This window comes from Coenobita brevimanus, chromosome 1 (genome assembly GCF_032717465.1).
Source record: "Coenobita brevimanus isolate Jiangsu-jjx chromosome 1, ASM3271746v2, whole genome shotgun sequence".
Classification (NCBI taxonomy): Eukaryota; Metazoa; Arthropoda; class Malacostraca; order Decapoda; family Coenobitidae; genus Coenobita; species Coenobita brevimanus.
The window spans coordinates 13490873-13511503 of NC_136954.1; the positions used below are offsets into that span (position 1 = coordinate 13490873).

Below are 20631 nucleotides of genomic sequence, written 5' to 3' on the forward strand. Positions count from 1 at the left end.
GGTGCTCACACCCAGGTAAGAGTGAATGGAGATTTGAGTGATGAGTTTTCCGTGAATGTTGGTGTGCATCAGGGGTCTGTCTTGAGTCTCATGTTGTTTATCATGGTACTTGAAGCCCTTTCACGTGACTTTAGAAACGGACTTCCGTGGGAGTTGTTGTATGCTGATGATTTGGTATTGATTGCAGAGAACGAAAGGGAGGCAGAGGAAAGGTTTAAGAAGTGGAGAGATGGTATGGGGCACAAGAGTTTAAGGGTAAATGCAGATAAAACAAAAGTGATGATATCTAGGGTTGGTGGCGGTACTGTCAAAGACGAGGGAGAGTGGCCATGTGCAGTTTGCCACAAGGGCGTGGGAAGTAATTCCATCTTGTGCAGTGTGTGTGATAAATGGGTGCTTAAGAGATGTAGTGGTATCAGAGGTAGACTGCGAGATAATGCTGATTTTATGTGTACGGCGTGTCGGAGTGAGCAGGTGGAGATTGTCAGACGTGAAAGGATTGAACTTGCTGGTGAATCTCTTGAGTGTGTGGAAGAGTTTTGTTATTTGGGAGACATGTTGTGTGCTGGAGGTGGGGCTGGAGCTAGCTCTGTGGCTAGGGTGAGAAGTGGTTGGAAGAAGTTCAGGGAGCTCTTGCCTCTCCTGACATTGAGAGGACTCTCCCTACGTGCTAAGGGGTCTTTGTATGCACCATGTGTTAGGAGTGTAATGCTGTATGGTAGTGAGACCTGGGCAGTGAAGGAGGAAGATATTCGCAGGCTCAGACGTACAGAAATGACAATGATTAGGTGGATGTGCAGTGCGTCCCTGCGTCCACGGCCTAGAGGGGCTGGGTTTACGATGGAAGAGTTGAGAGGTAGGATGGGACTGGAGTGTATTGGTGTTGTGATGAGGAGAGGTAGATTGAGATGATTTGGACATGTGGAGAGGATGGGGGATGATAATTGGGTGAGGAAGGTGAGAAGTGTTAATGTTGGGGGTGGGGTTATGAGGGGTAGACCAAGAAAGACATGGGACGAGGTCATTAAGTGTGACCTCAGGGTTAAGGGACTGAACAGGGAGGCTGCAATGGATCGTGCAGCGTGGAGAGCCGCCATTAGGTGACCAAGGCCGACACATGCAAGCATGTTGGAGCCTTTAAAAACGAACTAAACGAACGAAGCCGATCACTGGAACATTTTTTTTAAAGTTTGAAATGCATTTGAAAAAGACTGAAATGAATGTATTTTTAGCACCAGGTTTCAAAGAACATATTACAGAAATTCAGAGCAAAGATATATGACTAGCAATGGAGCAGAAATAGGGAAGATGTAGATGGTCTTGGCGTTGAAGTGGCGTCGGCGTCAAAGTGGTGTCGATGTTGAAGTGGAGTCGGCGTTAAAGTGACGTTGGCATTGAAGTGGTGTTGGCGGTGAGGATGGTGGTCTTGGCGTAGAAGTGAGATAGGTGAGTTTGCTGAAAGGCTTGATCCAGGAAGGGAAGAAGCGTCAACGTGAATGGGAGATCCTTATACTCTTCATGTCATGAAGCCAGATGTGTAACCTGATAGAAGATGGAAAATACAGGCCGGGTATCATGGGGAGAGGTGGGACAAAAGAGAAGGACAGAAAAGAGAGGGAGACTGGAGACAAAAAAGCCTCTTTTAGTCGCCTTTTACGACAAGCAGAGATAGTGATTAAGTATCCCTCCCCTCGTCTCCCAGGGGTATTGAAAAAAATTCCATGCCAAACTTGACCTTGATGTGAAAAGTAAATATGCATCAAATTTACATGCGATACACGGGAATACAGGTTTTGAAATATAGGAAAGTTGCCAAATAAGCTCCCCATATGTTTCAAGTGAATTAAATGAAAAATTACACTTTCGAACTGACATATCGCTCAACTGTAGAATTGAGTAAATACGAAACTTTACATAACATTCTCGAAATATTGTTTGGCTTCTAACACTGCATCACTGGTTTTTCAAAATAATTTCTCTTTCTCGTTATATCGGAAGGAATGAAATATTTTTGTGTCCATTGTATACATAAAAAAGCAATAACCGAGGACATTAATGTTTGTATATTGTAAATCTTTCAGTAGCCAGTAGTCGAACCCAGTAATATGAATCTGTTGACTTGTAATTCTTTCTCACCGTCATCTTTCAGGTGGACTCAAAAGTACGTGGTGTTGGACTGCAGAACGGAGATGGCCAAGAGTCTTATCATTGGCCATGTAAGGGACGTGCATATGGGTCGACGCAACTACCACTACCTTATGTCCGGCCTTGTGAGTACCATCGCCACCACCCTTCCTCACAATCCTACTTCCGCCCTAACCCCCACCCCTCTCACAAATCGACTCCCACCCACCACCCACCCTCACATTCCTCTCTTCCTCCACACCAGGCCTCACACTCCCTCCGTTATTCTTATATCCCGTCGTGAGTACAGCTTCTCATCTCGCCACCTCACTCCTCCTTTATCATCCCATACCACTCTTACTCGGTTTACCCTTTGTTTCTCTTCAGGATTGTGGCTGGGGACTTGGATATAACGTAGAATGTTCCGGTTCGTGGTCAAGGAGAAAATTTACATCAGTCTCCTTATATCTTTATTTGCACTTACGACGCCACCCTTACCTCTGCAGCTTCCATATATCTTCCCCCTCTTATCGTTTCTCGTACTCCGTAATGACTCTTGTGCACTGGATAAGGATAAATCTACCTGTTTATCTATTGACTCTCCATCTATCGTTCCCTTATCATTTATCACCTTATATTTATTTTAGTCTCCCTTTCACCCCGTAGCTCCATGTGCCTCATCAAGACTCGTGTTTCCAACAAAAAACATAAATGCATCTTTTCTGTTTTACTTCTCATTAACTATCCTTTATTTCTCTCTCGCCACATTGACTATTTCTGTTTTACTTCTCGTTCATTTTCTTCATTTTTCTCTCTGTTTTCACCTTTCCTGTTTTACTTCCCCTATATTATTTCTTCATAATTTCTCTCTCCTCTTTCACTGGTTACCCCGGACCTCCATCCCTCATGATTTATCACTTCACACTTGCCTCCTGGTCAGCTTACCCTCCCCACACCCCTTAATGACACTCAGAATGTCGCATATGCTTCTCCATCTTTTCTCTCTTCATCTACCCTTATCATGTATTACCCAACTCCTGCCTCTTATTTCATTATCACCACACACCTAACTCATATCATTTATCACCTCACTCCTGCCCCATATATCATTTATTACCTCACTCCTGCTTCTTATATCATTTATCACCTCACCCCTGCCTCTTATATCATTTATCAGCTCACTGCTCCCTCTTATATCATTTATCACCTCACTCCTGCCTCTTATATCATTTATCATCTCATTCCTGCCTGTTATATCATTTATCACCTCACTCCTGCCTCTTATATCATTTATCACCTCACTCCTGCCTCTTATACCATTTATCGCCTGACTCCTGCCTGTTATATCATTTATCACCTCATTCCTGCCTCTTATATCATTTATCACCTCATTCCTGCCTCTTATACCATTTATCGCCTGACTCCTGCCTCTTGCGTCATTTATCACCTCACTCCTGCCTCTTATTTATCACCTCACTCCTGCCTCGTATATCATTTATCACCACACTCCTGCCTGTTATCACCTCACTCAAGACCTCTACCGTTATCATTTATCACCCACCCTAATCTTTTATTACCTCTTTTTTGCCTCTCATCACCTTACCTAAGCCCCTCTCTCTATCCAAATCCCGTTTTCTTCGAGTCACACAGCCAATCACTTCAGTTTAATTGCTACTTAGAGGTGGAAATTGGACCTTCCCTACGACACTTGTATTCTCCTTCGCTAAATATTTTCATAACTCCTCTTCCCAAGTGGTTTATGTTACATTTTACACCTTCCATAACGTCTTTCGCTAAGCAGTTTATCTACATCTTACACTTTTCATACGTTATCTCCCGAAGCGATTTATTTTGCTTCTTAAACCCATCGTAACACCTCTCCCTTTCGTAACTCCTCATCGTAAGCGATATATTTTGCATTTTACACCATTCGTAACTCCTTGAACAATTTATTTTATATACATCTTGCGCCTTTCTTAACGGCTCTTCTTAAGCGATTTATTCTATATACATCTTACACGTTTCATAACTCCTCTCTCAAAGCGATTCCTTTTACTTATTAAACCTTTCGTACCTCCTGTTCACAAGGGATTTATTTTGCATCATACATCTTACTTTTATGTAGGCTATACGGTATGTGTTCAGTATCTACACATTTTGGTTCAGTAACCCCCACAAGATGCACAGGCGACATTGTAGAGCTTGATCCTTAGTTATCAGTGTCTATCCTGCATCATTTATTCATTGATTACTACTTTGCCATACCCACTCCCACACCAACAGACTGAGCCATCCCCACAACACACAAAATACCATCAGAAGAGTTTCTAGTGAGTGCAGTTTAAGGCCCTCTCCCACTTGGGCAAAAGTGGGGAAGATAAAGTCACGATGTGTCAAAAATCCCTAATCGTGGGTATTCGTGATCAAAATCTTGTCCATTCGTGGCATGTCGCCGATACGTCGGACGAGGTGGAAATTTATCGTGGGGGGCCACGACGTTTTCGTGCTGCATGAAAACGTCGTGGCCCTCCACGATTTTGTAAAATTTCGCTGATTAGTCGTCGACAACAAGCCGACACCTCGGCGACGTCGGTGATTACCCGGCGTATAAACCGCGTATGATTGCCGACATCGGCGAGGCGTCGGCGGTGAAAAAAACCGTTGAGATGTCGTACGGTTATACAGCGAAGTGTCGGCAATGTATCGGCGATGCATCGGTGAGGTTAATACGACATAGCCTACGTAAACCGTACGATACGTACCGGGTTGTGCGACAGTAATATTTCATCTTATGAATGTCGGTGATATATCGCCGACATGTTGGTGAACTCAGAGGAATAACGTCGTGCCTCTTGCGCCGATGCATTTGCTGACACATCGACGATACATCGTCAACAGCACGCCGCCGTTGTACCTTTATCGCCGTTGAATCACCGTAAAAAAAAAAACGTTAAAATTTGAATTTAGAATAATGCTTGCGCATTACGCCGACATATCGCCGATATGTCGGCTACTAGTCGCCGGTTATATCGTATACTCCGCCGAGGTGTCGGCGTTTTGTCGTACTGGTGTCGCCGGTATTATGCCGACACCACGATTCTTGGTCAGAGTCGTCGACACATCACCGACTTCGGCCACGATTTTCATCGTGGCTTCATCGTGCCTATTTACGCCGAAGTGGGAGAGGGCCTTTATAAGTCACCCTGTACCACCGCCGCCGCAGTCGCCGCCGCCGCCGCCGCCGCCACCACCACCACCACCACCACCACCACCATTTTCTCCTGTGTCTATGTCTAGTTGATAATTACAGTTCATCAGTTACATGTAAGATGGAAAGATATGATATTCAAAACAAATCGCGGTGGAGGAGGCGTCACGAAATTTCCGATCAACCTATCAGCGGCGTATTCTCGTTTGTTTGGCTCTTTTAACACCTTTTTCTTAGCGGTTTATTTTGCCCATTTCGCCTATATATTTTGTCTTATTGGTAATTGAGGTGGGGATTGGAGTTAATTAGTGATGTGGGTAGCGAGGATATTTGGGAAATGATGGGAAAGGGTGTAGGAAGGAAGGGAGGGAAGGGGAAGGGAAGGAGAGGAAGATGGAGGAGAAGGGAGGTAAGGATGGGAGAGGGAATGAAGGAAGAAGGGCAAAAGAGAGAGAGAGAGAGAGAGAGAGAGAGAGAGAGAGAGAGAGAGAGAAAGAGAGAGTGATTTTCAAATATCGACAATCGTAGTAAAAGAAAAAAAAAACTTTCCGACAGCATCACATACATAGTCCACCTCCTTAAAAATATGCAAAGCAAATTAAAAAAGTAAAGAAAACCTAGAAAAACCGTACTGTGATACCATGACCGAAATTAATCCCTTCTGTGTGGCCAGTCTGTGAAAACAGGTGATATTTGTGTTTTTAGGGAGGTAAAAATATATGATTAGTGAATAAGAAAATTAATCTCAAAGCCGACTTGGTGAATTAACCATTTCGTGCATATCAGGTGTTTTTGTACCTAAACTCTCGCACGTGACAGGTAAATGAACTCTCTAACTCCTCTCGTTCTAAGGTCTCTACGGAGCTGAATCTGAATGTAGCAAGAATTTAAAACGTCATCGGCGTGAAGTGGTTAGAAAAACAAGTATTAATAAATTTGGTTAGTGAATGCCGCGGAGCACTCCACCTAACACTAATTAAAGGTAAATTAGAAAATAAAATACTGTGGTGGTCCTGGACAGGTCAAATAAATTAACCGTATGATTTAATTAAGATAAGCAAACTTTAATTTTGACGACAGTAAAATACTCATTAAAAGGGCTGTCTCTGTCGTATTTAAAATCAAATATTTGTCCCTCCTCTCTCAGCGCCAGGTGATGGTGGTGGTTGGGGGGGGGGGGAAGAGCGAGGGAGGAATTACTCTCCCGTCATCTGGGCTACTAAGTTATCTTCTCTGTGCAGTTCCAGATGACACTCTTCCCCGTTTCCTTGATCGTTGTCATCGTGGGGAGCTTCGGAGACGTCAAATGAGACGCTGTGTGGGGGATTATAGCAGGGTACCTTAATGGACTCCATGGTGTGTGGAGGTTTGGTTGCTGGGTGAACGTCACATCTGAGTCTCCACTCTATTCTGTCCTCTCCCCCCCCCCTCCACCTTAGATCCCTGTCACTGCCTCAACTAATTTTGCAGGGCCCTTTTCTTCTACTGATGCTTCTTCCTTCCTTTTCTCCTTTCCTCCCTATTCCATCTTCTGCTCTAAAAAGAGTGGAATTTTCCATATTCGTAAAAATTTTCATCAGTAGCCTTCAGCATGTTACAGCATTAAGGATCAGGGCCTGTGCACTGTTGGTCTGGCCAATTGTGGGGACCATGGTTGTTCGGCACCACCCAGGTGTGTGGACCTGTGCATATGCGGAACTGCTAATAAGCTACAGCCGCGGATCCGTGGATGCCGTTGCTTTGTGGGTGGACTTGTTGTTGCTATCCCTTCCTGGAAAGGGCAGGAAGTGCTTGCTTGGAACTTGGACCCTGCTTGTGGAAATGGCCGAGCCTCTAGACTCCGGGTTCTGCTCATGCGATCCTTTCTTTTTCAGCAGTTATGTTGAGCCTTTTCCTTACCATCTAAGATTGTGGAAATTGTCTCCAGTTCTTCCTGCCTCAGTTCTGCTGATGTTTTGACCCTGATGATGACCCTGGCTTCTCTTGATGATACGTTTCTAGCTCTTCCCGCTGTTTCCCAACCTGTACTCACCTCTTCTGTTTCTTCCCACTTAACTACGCCAGTTTCCACCTCACTGTCCCCTACTCCGACATCTCTGTCCACCTGTTCATCTTACATAGTAACTTCTGAACCTTATTTGCCTCCACCCTCTCCTCCATCTACCCTTCCTGTTCTTCGGATTCCTTGTTCCATTCTCATACTTCTTCCCTACTCACTAACCTTGTCTTGACCATCTCTCTTTTCGGGCCCCAGACCTTGTCTCAGAATTTTAACGTCACCTCACAAACGGATGATCACTAGCTTCATCTCTCTCTGTTACATAAGGTAGGCACTGATGTTACGTCCTTTGTGTGACCCAATGGGTCTCATCATCTTAAAGTGTTCAGTGCAACCCTACCAGAAAAAGTTAAATCTTTAGTTGATCCATCCGGCATTCCAAGCACAGTCTCACCTGATGCACAGTTAATTTCGTCTATACGCACTGTCAGTCTTCCCTCTTTCTTCTCGTTGGGTAATCAAAATTTTGCTTACTGTTCTGAGAATATTCGATTCATTCTTTCTAACAGCATCATCCGAAACTCTCTGTACATTGTTACATCAGTCATTTTCATGGACGCCATCTATAACCAGCTATCATTGCTAAAACTGTATTTGAATCTCACAATCTTTCCTCTTCAGTTAATAGAAATCTATTAACCACTTTCAGTCTAGTGCCATATTTGTTTATTTATTTATTTATCTTTCCCTTCACCATCAGAGGAAGATAAGGATCTACGAGTATTTACAGGAGCATTCATAAGTGTTTCTTTCCTTCCCAGAGTCACGCACCAGCAATGCAGTAAAAAGAGTGGTAAAGTCAGTAGAAAAAAATTGTTTTGCCTTTTATTTAATCCCAAGTATATAAAGTTGAGTACTTAAATGGAATGTAATGGGTTGTTAGATGCCACTTGGAGACTCAAAAAAAGAACTTCTGGATAAGATAGCAGACTACGAGGTGCTGCCCAAAAGTTTCTGAAATTTGAAAGCAGGGCAGAAACCGCTGGTCATACAGTGTGTGGATGCTGGGTGGCGGTGCATGTACGCTTTGTTTGTTACTGTGTCAAGTGGCATTGTGCAGGGTGAATGCATTTGCTGAATGTTTGTGTGCTTTCATTATTGCGTTTGGGTTAATTTGCAAATTTTGTGACTATAAAATGGAGGATGTGAAAGAGCAACGTGTGTGCATCAAGTTTTGTGTGAAACTCGGGAATAGCGTGGCATAAACTCATAAAATGGTAAAACAAGCATTTGGTGACAGTGCTTTAGGGGTTACACAAACCTATGACTGGTTTAAGCGTTTTAAAAATGGACAAACGTTAACAGATGATGGTGTACGTTTTGGCCGCCCTTCCACTAGTTCAGCTCCTAACAATGTGGCCAGAGTTAGTGCAACCATCCTCGAAGATCGCAGCAGGACAGACCATGATGTTTGTGACATTGTTAGCAAATCGTATGGAACTTGCCAACGCATTTTGTCTGGCGATGTGAGGCAAAAGTATCCAGACAAATGGTGCACAAACAGATGGGTGTTTCACCATGACAATGCACCCATGCAGACAGGCCATGTTGTTCAGCAGTTTTTCGCATAGAAAAACGTGCTGGTTCTCCCCCACCCTTGTATTCACCAGATTTGGCCTCCCATGATTTTTTCCTCTTTCTGAAAATCCCGCTGAAATGACTATGATTTGGAACCATTGAGGAGATCCAGGAGAAAATCGCAGACATTGCTGAACAAACTTATGTTAAAGGACTTCTGGAATGTGTTCCGATCATGGTAGAAATACTGGGATCGATGTCTGAAGGCCCAAGGATACTACTTTGAAGGGGGTGGTGGTGATTAGGGCTTGACCAAAGCTTTTTTCCTTCGGGAACTTTTGGGCAGCATCTCGTAAAATTGATGATATAATAACTACAGTTTAAGAGCAAAATTGGATAGAGGCAGATCACCTCAACTGTAGAACAGATAGCAGATGGACAACCCAAATAAATGTTTGACAAAACAGAGATGAAGTGAGGGGAAGGGTCAGGTATAGGACAAAATGATCACATGAAATGCAGAGATTCACTTGGATTTGATGGAACAGGCTAACCACCAAATTATCAGAGTGGGAAATACAAGCCAGTGTATTCCCCCACGAATGTAAATTGTCTGCCATCAGTAAAAAACTACATCAGTAATCCAGGCAGTCGGAGGGATACTATTGCAGCTTCACCAAAATCGAAAAAATAAGTCGTAGAATTTCGCTGTTTACTCCTACGAAGTTAAGTATCTCACTAGCATTCAGAAGCCTGATATTGGGTATTATTTTGATGAAGGTCGTTGAGTATAAGAGACCTTTGAAGGATTTCTAATACCTACCCTTTAAATAGCCGTTCCCTTCATTGAGGGCATGATAGAAAATGACAAATAATGTCAAGCCAAAAGAAGGAGTTAGGGGGTATTTCTTGCAGAATCCTCTGGCAGTCAGAGGCATACCATCGCAGCTTCGGCAAAAGTGTTGACAAGCAAGCCATATATCCCGGGATACTGTCCACGGTTTGGATAGAATTTGCCCACTTGATTTTTTGATATTTTGGTCTCACACACACACACACACACACACACACACACACATGCACACACACACAATCTCGCTTCTCCCATTCAGCCATTAGTCAGTCCTGTTTGGTAATTGAAGAGCATAATTACTGGTAGATTTTCCATATACTGGCTAAAGTCACCATGTTGTAGCTTAAGTAAAACACTGCGGCAGTAGCCTAGGTTAGCTAACAATATGACAGTACACTCGGTAAAAAAAGTATCGGTGCATAGAGGGTTCGATGTCTTCCGAAAATATTCACTCACGTGCTGGCTGTGTGGGAGGGTTGGTAACTTGTTATGCCTAGCTGTAGCAGGTTCAAAATGTTTATTTATATTTTAGCGAGGGGATACCTCAGATGACGTTATATGACACCTCCCAACACCTCTCAACACGTCGGACACAAATATTTCAAGAGACCTTCGTACCCTGATCCAAAATGTTTCGTCAGTGTTGTGCACCGATACTTTTTTTTACCGACTGTACAGTATATAATAATAATAATAATAATAATAATAATAATAATTTTTATGATGATGATGATTATTATTATTTTATTATTAGCATAGTAATTATAATAACTTGAGAAAGACCCCTTCGGTCGTTTGATCCGTCACCATTTCTTCATTTTTCGGAATTTGTTCGAAATGTGTATGAATAAACTAGTAGCTGGTAAGGCTCGAAGAAAATGGACTTGGTTTCGTTGGCTAAGTTGCAGAAAACAAACGTATGAGGGGCAACTATAATTAATGCGCAAGGAAAATATTTATAAGACTAAAAAAAATGCACAATCTGAAGCACTAGGGAGTGTTCCTGCAGAGCTTTATCGATATCAGTCCACGAGTCTAGGAGGAGTAGCTGGATAAGCCCGTATACAGACAGACTACGGTCCCTTCATGTATAGATAATAATAATGATAGTACTGTTAAAAAGAAAAAGAAGAAGGATGATGGCACAAATAGTACTTCTTCCCCTCCCCGACTTCCTTCTCCTCATTCAGTCGCCGTCACAAACATAATGGTTGATAAATTGAGGGCAACAGAGGTCACCTTCATCCATTTCAGAAACTCGAGTGGCCACTTCCATAGGTAATCACGGTTGTAGTGAGGCGTGCGTCTGTCTGTGTACGTACTCGTAAATGCATTCCTGTGTCCCTCCGCCCGTTTCTCGTTTGGCCGTCCAGCTGGTGCATCTGTCCGTCTGCCCATCTATCCATACCTCTGTCCGTCCCTCCATCTGTACGTCCGTTGTGGTCGATGACCCTTAGTTTTAATTAGGAGAGCGATGCTTGTATAAGTAATTGCCTGTAATTAGTTTGCCTTTCACTTTTTTCTTGGTGGGGGGAAAGGAGATGGAATTAGAGAGAGAGAGAGAGAGAGAGAGAGTCGTGCTTCTGATGTCTGCTATAATAGTCTCTACATCTTTAATCCTCTCGTGCCTCCTCTTGACTTTCTTACTTCGTTCACATTTCCTTCTGCTCCTCCTCCTCCTGGTTGCCGTCTTCGTCATCTTGTTCATATTTCTTGTATTCTCTGTATTTCTCCTCCTCTTTCTGATCCTCGTCTCCTTCCTTTCTCTTCCATCTGTTTTCCTAATTATCCTCTTTTGTTTTTCTTTCCTCTTCCATTTTCTCGTGCTTTGTCTTTCTTTCTTCCTCATCGTTTTGCGTTTTCCATTTACCTATTCATCATTCTTGGTTTTGTCTCTTATCGTTTCTCATTTTCATCCTCTATATCATGCGTTTTATTACCTTTCTTCTCTTCATTACCAAACATTTTTCTCATTATTTTCTTATATTGATTCTTAATCCATGCGTTTTTTTTTTTTTCAATGTGGCTAAATAATCTCTCTCTCTCTCTCTCTCTCTCTCTCCTTTTGTACGTTGAATCTCCTCCCCTCACCCCACGTCTTTCACTTTCCTTTGTACTGATCGTTATATCCAATCTCTCCCCACCTTCGCTTCATCTCGTTCTTTGTATTCTTTTGTACTCCTCCTCTTGCCCTTCCTCTCATCCATTTGTACTCCTTTGTCTTCCTTTCTCCTTGTCCCCTCACTCATCTTCCCTCTCACTGCTAGTTGTACATTTTTTAATTGTTTCTCTCTCCTCCTTCCCGTTCCTGTATTTATATTGTACTCCTTTGCACTCCCCTTGTAGTGCCCTATCTCATCTTACTGAACTCTCCATCTCGATCTTCTTTGTATTCCTTTGCACCATATTTCCTCCCCTCTCTTTACCCTCCCTTTGTACGGTATTGTATTCCTCTCCTGTCAGTCCCCCTCTCACCACATTTTCAATTCCTTTTTATTGTTTCTTTTCCTCTGCCTGTAATCTCCATTTGTATTCACTTGTACATTCATAGCCTCATTCCTCCTCTCCTCACTTCTTGTATTCCTTTGAACTCCCTTTTATCCCATTGTACTCCTCTCCTTTCCTCTCTCTCACTTTCTCTAATCATCTTGTATATTCTGTCTTCCTTTCCCTCGTTCCATCCACCCTGTCTATCATTTTGTATTACTTTGCAGTCTGCTCCCCTCTTTCATATCATTCGCTGTTTTGTACCTTCTGTATTCCTTTGTATTCTCTCTCTCTCTCTCTCTCTCTCTCTCTCTCTCGAGTATCCTGTTTCCTCCATCCTTGTTTTTCGTTTCTGCCTCACGCTTTCCATGTCATCTTTCTCTGTCTCCCCCCCTCCTCTCTTTCTCTCTGTCCCCTCCTGTCTGTCTCTCTCTCCCCTCCTCCGTTGCTCGTCCTATCCTCCCTCTCTCTCACTTTCACAGTTCTCAGTTATTCCTTCTTTGTGCAATATCTCTTGCATTCGCTGTTAAATAATTCCCCCCTCCCCCCCCCTCTCTCTCTCTCTCTCTTGTCATCATTTCCTTCACCTCACTCATGAACTTGGCATGTATCTCTCTCACTTTATCTCATGTGCTTCATTTTTCCATCTGTCACCCACACATGTAACCATCCACTCAGGTGATGGACGAGAGGTGGGAGCGTGACGTGAAGGAATACGGTGCCGTCAACATCACCGGGTTCCGTATAGTGGACACGTCCAGCCCCTTCGTCAGGGACTTCCTCAGGACATGGTCTACACTGGATCCAAAGCTGTTCCCGGGCGCTGGCCACGGCTATATCTCGGTGAGTACCCGCTTATTATTATTATTATTATTATTATTATTATTATTATTATTATTCCCGGGCGCTGGCCACGGCTATATCTCGGTGAGTACTCGGTTGTTATTATTATTATTATTATTATCATTATTATTATTATTATTATTATTCCCGGGCGCTGGCCACGGCTATATCTCGGTGAGTACCCGGTTATTATTATTATTATTATTATTATTATTATTATTATTATTCCCGGGCGCTGGCCACGGCTATATCTCGGTGAGTACCCGGTTATTATTATTATTATTATTATTATTATTATTATTATTATTCCCGGGCGCTGGCCACGGCTATATCTCGGTGAGTACCCGGTTATTATTATTATTATTATTATTATTATTATTATTATTATTATTATTATTATTACCGGGGGCTGGCCACGGATATATCTTGGTACTTGCCCGGTTGTTGTTGTTGTTGGTATTATTATTATTATTATTATTATTATTATTGGGCATATGGAGAGAATGGATAATGAGCGATTGGTGAAAAAGATAACTAGATCTGATGTGAGAACTGAGAAGTGTAAGGCTGAGAGGAAGACCACGAATAGGATGGATGAACAGTGTAAAGAGAGCACTGGATGCGAGAGGGATGTCTGTTGAGCAAGGAAGAGTGGCTGTGCGTGACAGAAATAAATGGAGAGAAATTGTGAATGAATAAGTGATGACGCAGCCCCGAGGGGATATTCTCTCGCATTTGGTCTGATCAGCTAGTCAGGTCAGGTGCGGGTAAGGGGATGAGTCTGTTATGATGTGGCAGGGGTAAACCAGCTCTGCTGTCGGGCCCTGCTGCGGATGTCACTGATTGCATTGCGCAGTTGACCCTTGTGCGGTGTGGTGCGGTGAGGATCTGTCCGTTCTCCCCTTTGGGGCTAAGATGCGAATGAATGTGTTTGAATGGGTGAGTAAATGGGGAGTGTGTCGTCCTGTCTCGGCTACCTCCCTTTCCTTGGGGGAAGCAGCCTAGGTATATAGATAGATAGATAGATTTTTATTATTATTATTATCCAAGGTTTCGATAATTCCTTGTAGGCCGTAGGAATTGAAAGTTTTTTTTTTTTCTCCCAGATTTAGACTTTGTACTTTTGTTGCGAGTGGTAGGTATTACAAAAAAAATAGTCTCATGCCAGTATGGTGACGAAGGAAGGCTTCTGATATTCAGAGAGGAATGAGAAATGTGGAAGTCGCTAATAAACGCATGGGTTCGATTGTCGGTGAAGTTTCTGTTCGTTTTATTATTATTATTATTATTATTATTATTATTGTGAAGGTTTATATCCAAGGGATGGTTGGGGTTTATTGCTCACGTAATGCCACTCAGGGATGAGTGAGGCTGGTCACTCTCATCTTAAATGTCAGGACCAATATGCCTAGCCCCGGGCTCCTACGCTCCTCATGGGGCAACATAGGTTTGGATGATGGATGGATGGATGGAATATTATTATTATTATTATTATTATTATTATTATTGAGAAGCGTGGTAGGTTAACGTGATCGTTTTGCTTTTTATTATGGGGGGGGGGAGGTAAATAGGATTTCTTAAAGAACTGCTTTGGGATTTTCAAGTATTGGTTCGTAAGAGTATGTTCTAATTTGGAATATGTTATCGTTATTGGAGGGCCGGGTACATTTTGGAATATATTTTCTCTTTCATTGATCGGATGAGACAGATGTTATGTCGGTAAGTAATAAATATAAGTATTGCTATTGTTGGCGAGTGAGGTGAGTTGCCATCAATGTATTATCTACTGGCAAAATTTCACTGCTGTTTATTATTTACCGCAGTAGCTACTTTCACATTAACTCTGTCCAGATTTTTGTCCCTTTGAGGCTTCTTTCACATAGCTGTACGGCAGAAAAGACAATGCTGCCGCTGTACATCTTTCTTATTGCGCATCTTTGTGACTAGCATCATATTCTAGTGTTTATCTGCTGTTACAGTTCAGTATTCAAGATAGAGAGACTTCTGTGTGAGGCCAAGTTAGAGTAAAAAGTGTATAGCAAAATTTCCCGGCTGTGCTAGGGTTATACCGCTTTTATCCTAACCTGGCCCAGATTTTCGTTCTTTTGCAGCCTATTTCTCGTAGCTTAGTGGCAGAAGAAAAGGCTGCGGCCCTACATCCTTTTTATAGCACTTCTTTGTGACTAGGCTCGGATTCTAGTGTTAATGCATTGTTACAGCTCAGCATGCAAGATGGAGAGGTGGCAATTTTAGGACAGGTTAGAGTAAACTGTATTTTCATGCAGTCCAGAGTCATAGTTACTAAACACCCTTACCTCAGTCTGAAAGTTAGTCGTGGCCTTACACACCTATAACACTTTGTTGATAGCTCGAAGCAATTCTGGACTGCATGAGTAAGTGTCATTGCAAACTGTTGCTCTTGTATTCAGACGGCCTTCGAATGACCACCTTAACACTGAACAGCGGACTCAGGATACGACGTACGATAGTTTAAGGTGAAAATATGACTCTTGACTCTGCTGTATTACCTTTCATTGTGCTAGATTAAAATACGTAACACCTACAGTAAACACGAGGATGTAGAGTCAACATCGAAAGTCATGTCGCCTCCCCTGCCTCTCTCTCCACAAGCTTAAAATGAATGGTGTGTGCGGTGGCTCAATCGGTAGAGAGGTGGCCTGCGGTCCTACCGGACCGAAGTTCAAATCCCCGCTGGGGCAGGGAACAGTTTAAGGATTTGAATTCATGTAAAGCAGACTTTACCGATCTACCAGAAGACCCGCCGACATGTCTTAAAAATACCCCCGCTAATACCAATACACCAGTCCTGTATGAGACAGCCCTAGCTTGTATTCAATATGGACGGTGGGTGTTAGCGCCGAAGTGGTGACATGTAGAGGTGTATGATATGTAGGAGGACTACTGGGCCTCAGGAGCAGGCTGTGAAGCCTATGCCCAGAGTCGAGTACATAAAAAAAAAAAAAAAAAAACGTCGCTTAAGACGCTGATCTGAGGCCAGATGAAGTCACAAGTGTCTGTTGCCGCGGATTTTGATTATCAAAGTGCCTGGAGAGAATAGCTGGACAGGCAACAGGACTTTCGATGCCAACTGTGCAATAAGAAGCCAAAGAGAAGGGGTCTGTACTTACTAGGAGATCAACTTCAGTCTTTGTGAAGGGAATTGTATTATTTTTGTGAGATAGAAGGGTGTGTGCGGAGGAGAGAATTGAAAGCCCCCAAATATACTAGCTTATGGAAGAATTATACCCATACTTAGAATGTGCTTATTGAGGTGAAACAGCTTCGGCCCGACTTGGACCCTCGTCAAACAGCCTGTGAAAAATGACGGAACATGTGCATTTATACAAACGGAATGAATAAGATGGAAAGGATGGCATGTCTGAAGAGGCCAGACGTTAGGGTAAAACTGTTTTATCAGCCCCCAAAATAGCTTTTCCAAAATTTGTATATAATTATTTCAGGTGAACACTTCCCGGCTTTGTAATATAAAGACGAACGGTATTATGTATAATAATAGATTAAGTTTTGTTTACGTGTCAGATCAGTGTGGTAACTGGTGTATTCATTTGGGAGACAGATCTACGGATTCGCTTGCCGGACTAGGCTATATTTTAGTACAAAGATACACAACCTTGTATCCCATGTAACAGGTATGTAAAGTTTTCTCCTTTTACAACTGTGAGGGACACACACACACACACACACACACACACACACACACACACACACACACACACACACACACACACACACACACACACACACACACACACACACACACACACACACACACACACACACACACACACACACACACACACACACACACACACACACACACACACACACACACACACACACACACACACAAAGTATGTGTCAATGAGATCAGTGAACCTCTGCCTCAAAAGTCACAAGGATTTGGAGAGAGAAAGAGAGAGAGAGAGAGAGAGAGAGAGAGAGAGAGAGAGAGAATTACCTAAATACCCTTGCTTCTCTTTAAGAACTCCTCCTGTTCACACGGAGAAAAGAAGAGAACAGAATTTAGTTTTAAAATTTCATCTCGCCCTTCTAAGATCTCTTTTTTTTCCCCTCCTCCTGTGGCCATAATTATCGTTTCCCTTCCTCTGTAATGACTCACTTTTAAAGCCTCGTCTTACTACCGTTCTTGTCAAGCCCTCCAGCACCTAATTAAGGTGTTCTAGTATTCCTTCACCACACCCCTTCCTCATCTTCACCTCTCCCCTACACACACACACACACACACACACACACACACACACACACACACACACACACACACACACACACACACCGCTCGCTGGTGCAGTGGTAACGTTCTCGCTTGCCATCTGGTGGACGGGAGTTCGCGCCTCGCTCAGGTTGCGAAAAGTTTCACTGACGAAGTGGGTGGTTACTGTCCCCCTTGAGCAAGGGGACGGGTGTGTGCTTGTGTGAAGGTCACAGCCTTGCCCTTAGATCGGACTATATGAGCTCTCAGCTCCCTTCCGGGAGGGTAAAAGCTGACGATCACGACCATCAAGTGATCCTGACCGACCCGGTGAATTACGCGGTGAATTACACACACACACACACACACACACACACACACACACACACACACACACACACACACACACACATCTCTCTCTCTCTCTCTCTCTCTCTCTCTCTCTCTCTCTCTCTCTCATCGTTCCGTCTGTTTGCCAGTGTCTGTCTATCTGTCTGTCTATTAATCTACCTGTCTATCGGTCTGTCTGTCTATCTGTCTATCTACCTATCTGTCTATCTCAACTTCAGCCCTATCAAACCCCGTGATACAAATATGCCTTCTTTCCAACAGACGACCCCATTCAGCCTAAGAATGACCTCTCACCGCCTCAGCATTAATTCTTTGAAAGCTAATGGATTCCCTGTATGTATCAGTGTATACCTTGGTTCTCACATGTTTCCTTTCCTGCTTGGTCTTCAACAGTATCCTTCCCCTCAGACTGTTGGGCTTTTACTGAATAAACAAGAAGCGATAAGGCACAGCAAACCTGTCCCCGATAGTCATTTTAATGCAGACGTATAAACACAACAGGATATCTAGTCAAGGATGTCACATATCAAAGTAGGTGTAAATCGAGTGAAAATTGATGGTTTTATGCCCATTTGAAATTTTAGGCCCGACCCACCCGACATTGACGCCCCTACCGCTAAGGGGAGGGGGTGACCCCTCTGATGTATTGAGGGATGTTACAGGATCCTGAAAAATGCACCTTTAGGTTTTGTTTCATGTCGATATGACAAATTTGATAGGAGTTATGGCGAAAAAACATTTTTTTTAACTTCAATTTTTTTTTTTTACATTTTTTGGGCCTATAGCCTAGGCCTTGGCCAAATTTATCCCAAAAATTAATCAGGTGATCAGAAGATCATAGCCCATCATCCCTGTAATTTTAGTCAATATCGCGCTAATAGTTTTCGCGTAAAGTTACTAACAGAGACAGACAAACAAACATACATACAAACCAAGTGAAAACAATACCCGTCCCCGAGCCCCTCCGGGGCGGGGACGGGTAAAAAGTATCTAAGGAAACGAATAAATAAATATCCTAACCAAAATATACTTAGTCACAGCCAAAATAAGATACCGGTGATCATACTGTAAAAGTTAATGTCACAGGTACTTCTATACTGGGCCATTATTTCCTCTGTACCAAGCACCTGTTTTATTTATCATTATTTCCTCTGTATCAAGTACTTGTGTTATGTATCATTATTTCCTCTATCAAGTACCTGTTTTATGTATCATCATTTCCTCTGTATCACGCACCTTTATATTGTATCATTTCCACTAGCAAACACCTTAATAGTAACATCATTTCCTCTGTATTAAACACCTTTATACTGCATCATCATTTCCTATGTATCAAACACTTTTAACGTGTATCATCATTTCCTCTATCAAACACCTGTATACTGTTTCGTTTCCTCTGTAACAAACACCTATATACTGCATCATTTCCTCTGTATCAAAGATCTGTATACTGTATCATTTCCTCTGTATCAAACAGCTGTATACTGCATCGCTGTCTCTATCAAACACCAGTATACTGTATCATTTCCTCTGTATCAAGCATCTCTGTGGTCATTTCTTCTCAGTCTTGGTCGCTACTTGGGTCCACAACACCTTCTTAAACCAGAAGTCAGAATTATTCCTATTTTCCCCTACATCTCACCGCCCCACACACACACACTTAGCCTGATATATTTCTTGACTCAGCCTCCCTCCTTCCTTTTCTCCACGCCCTTCAAATAATTTTTCCTCAAACTGCAGCCACGTCTCTCTACTTTTCCTTCTTTTCACCCGCTTTCCTTCCTTCGCTTCACCATCCTTCTTCCTCCTGGCCATCTCTAAAGCTTATTTTTTCTTTCCTTCCACTTCACCTCTTCCTGCCATCTCTTTGCTTTCGTCTTTCTTCCGTTCCACCTCACCCTTTTCCATCTCTCCACCTCGCTCTTCCTGTTTCCTTCATATTCCTTCATATTCCTTTAATCCCTTCGACTTCCTTTTTTTCAGTGCCTTTTACATTTTTCCTTTACCCCCAGTCACATACCTCCATTTTCCTCCCATCTCTCCACTTTCCCTGTATCACTTCACTCTCCCACCATCTTCTCACCTCCCTCTTTCCTCCCTTCTATCTCCAAACTTTCTTCCTTCTCTCCATCTTTGTTTCTTCCATTCCATTTATTCACGTCATCTGTATCTCCATCGTCCTCTTTCTGCTTTCCTTCCGTCTCTTCATCTTCCTCTTTCCTTCCTTTTGTCGTTTCACCTCCTTTCCTTCCTTCCAACTACCTCCCTCCCTCTTTATTTCCTTCCATCTACCTCCATCTTTCCTTCCTTCTATCGCTGTACCTTCCTCTTTCCTTCCTTTCGTCTCTCCACTTCCCTCTTTCCTTCCTTTCGTCTCTCCACGTCCCTCTTTCCTTCCTTCCGTCTCTCCACCTCCCCCTTTCGCACATTCCGCTTCTCTACCTTATCATCCTTCTCTCCATCCTCCTATCTATCCAATTTTGCCTCCTCTTCAGATTCCTCTTTTCTCCATTTTTCCATCTTGTTGTTCCTAACTCTCCCGTCTATCCCCCTCCTCCCCCTGTTCCTTCCACCTCCCCATCCCACTTTCATTCCCTCTTCTTTCCTTTCCTTCTCTCCACTACCACCTTTCTTCAAAGTTTCCACTTTCCATCCCTATCTCTGTCTTCTGTCCATCTCTTCACCTTCCTCTTTCTTCCATTCCATCTCTCCTCCTTTCCCACCATCTTCTCGTATACTTCTTTTCCTCTTTCATTCTTTCCTCTTTCGCTGATACTTCCTTATATTCTCCCATTTCTTCTTGCATTTTCTCAAATCTAATGCCTTGTCTTTTCCCCATTCTTTACTCTCGTTTTCTTTTCTTGCTTTACCTTTGGTTTCCATTCAATCGTTGTTGTTTTTATTCCTTACCTTGCCATCTCGTTCAGTTCATTTTT

At 42.9% G+C, this 20631-nt stretch overlaps 1 pseudogene; it reads left to right on the forward strand.

Annotated features, from left to right (window-relative positions):
• Positions 1–20631, forward strand: part of LOC145414639 (glutamate receptor 1-like) — a 252684-nt pseudogene that overhangs the window by 75745 nt on the left and 156308 nt on the right.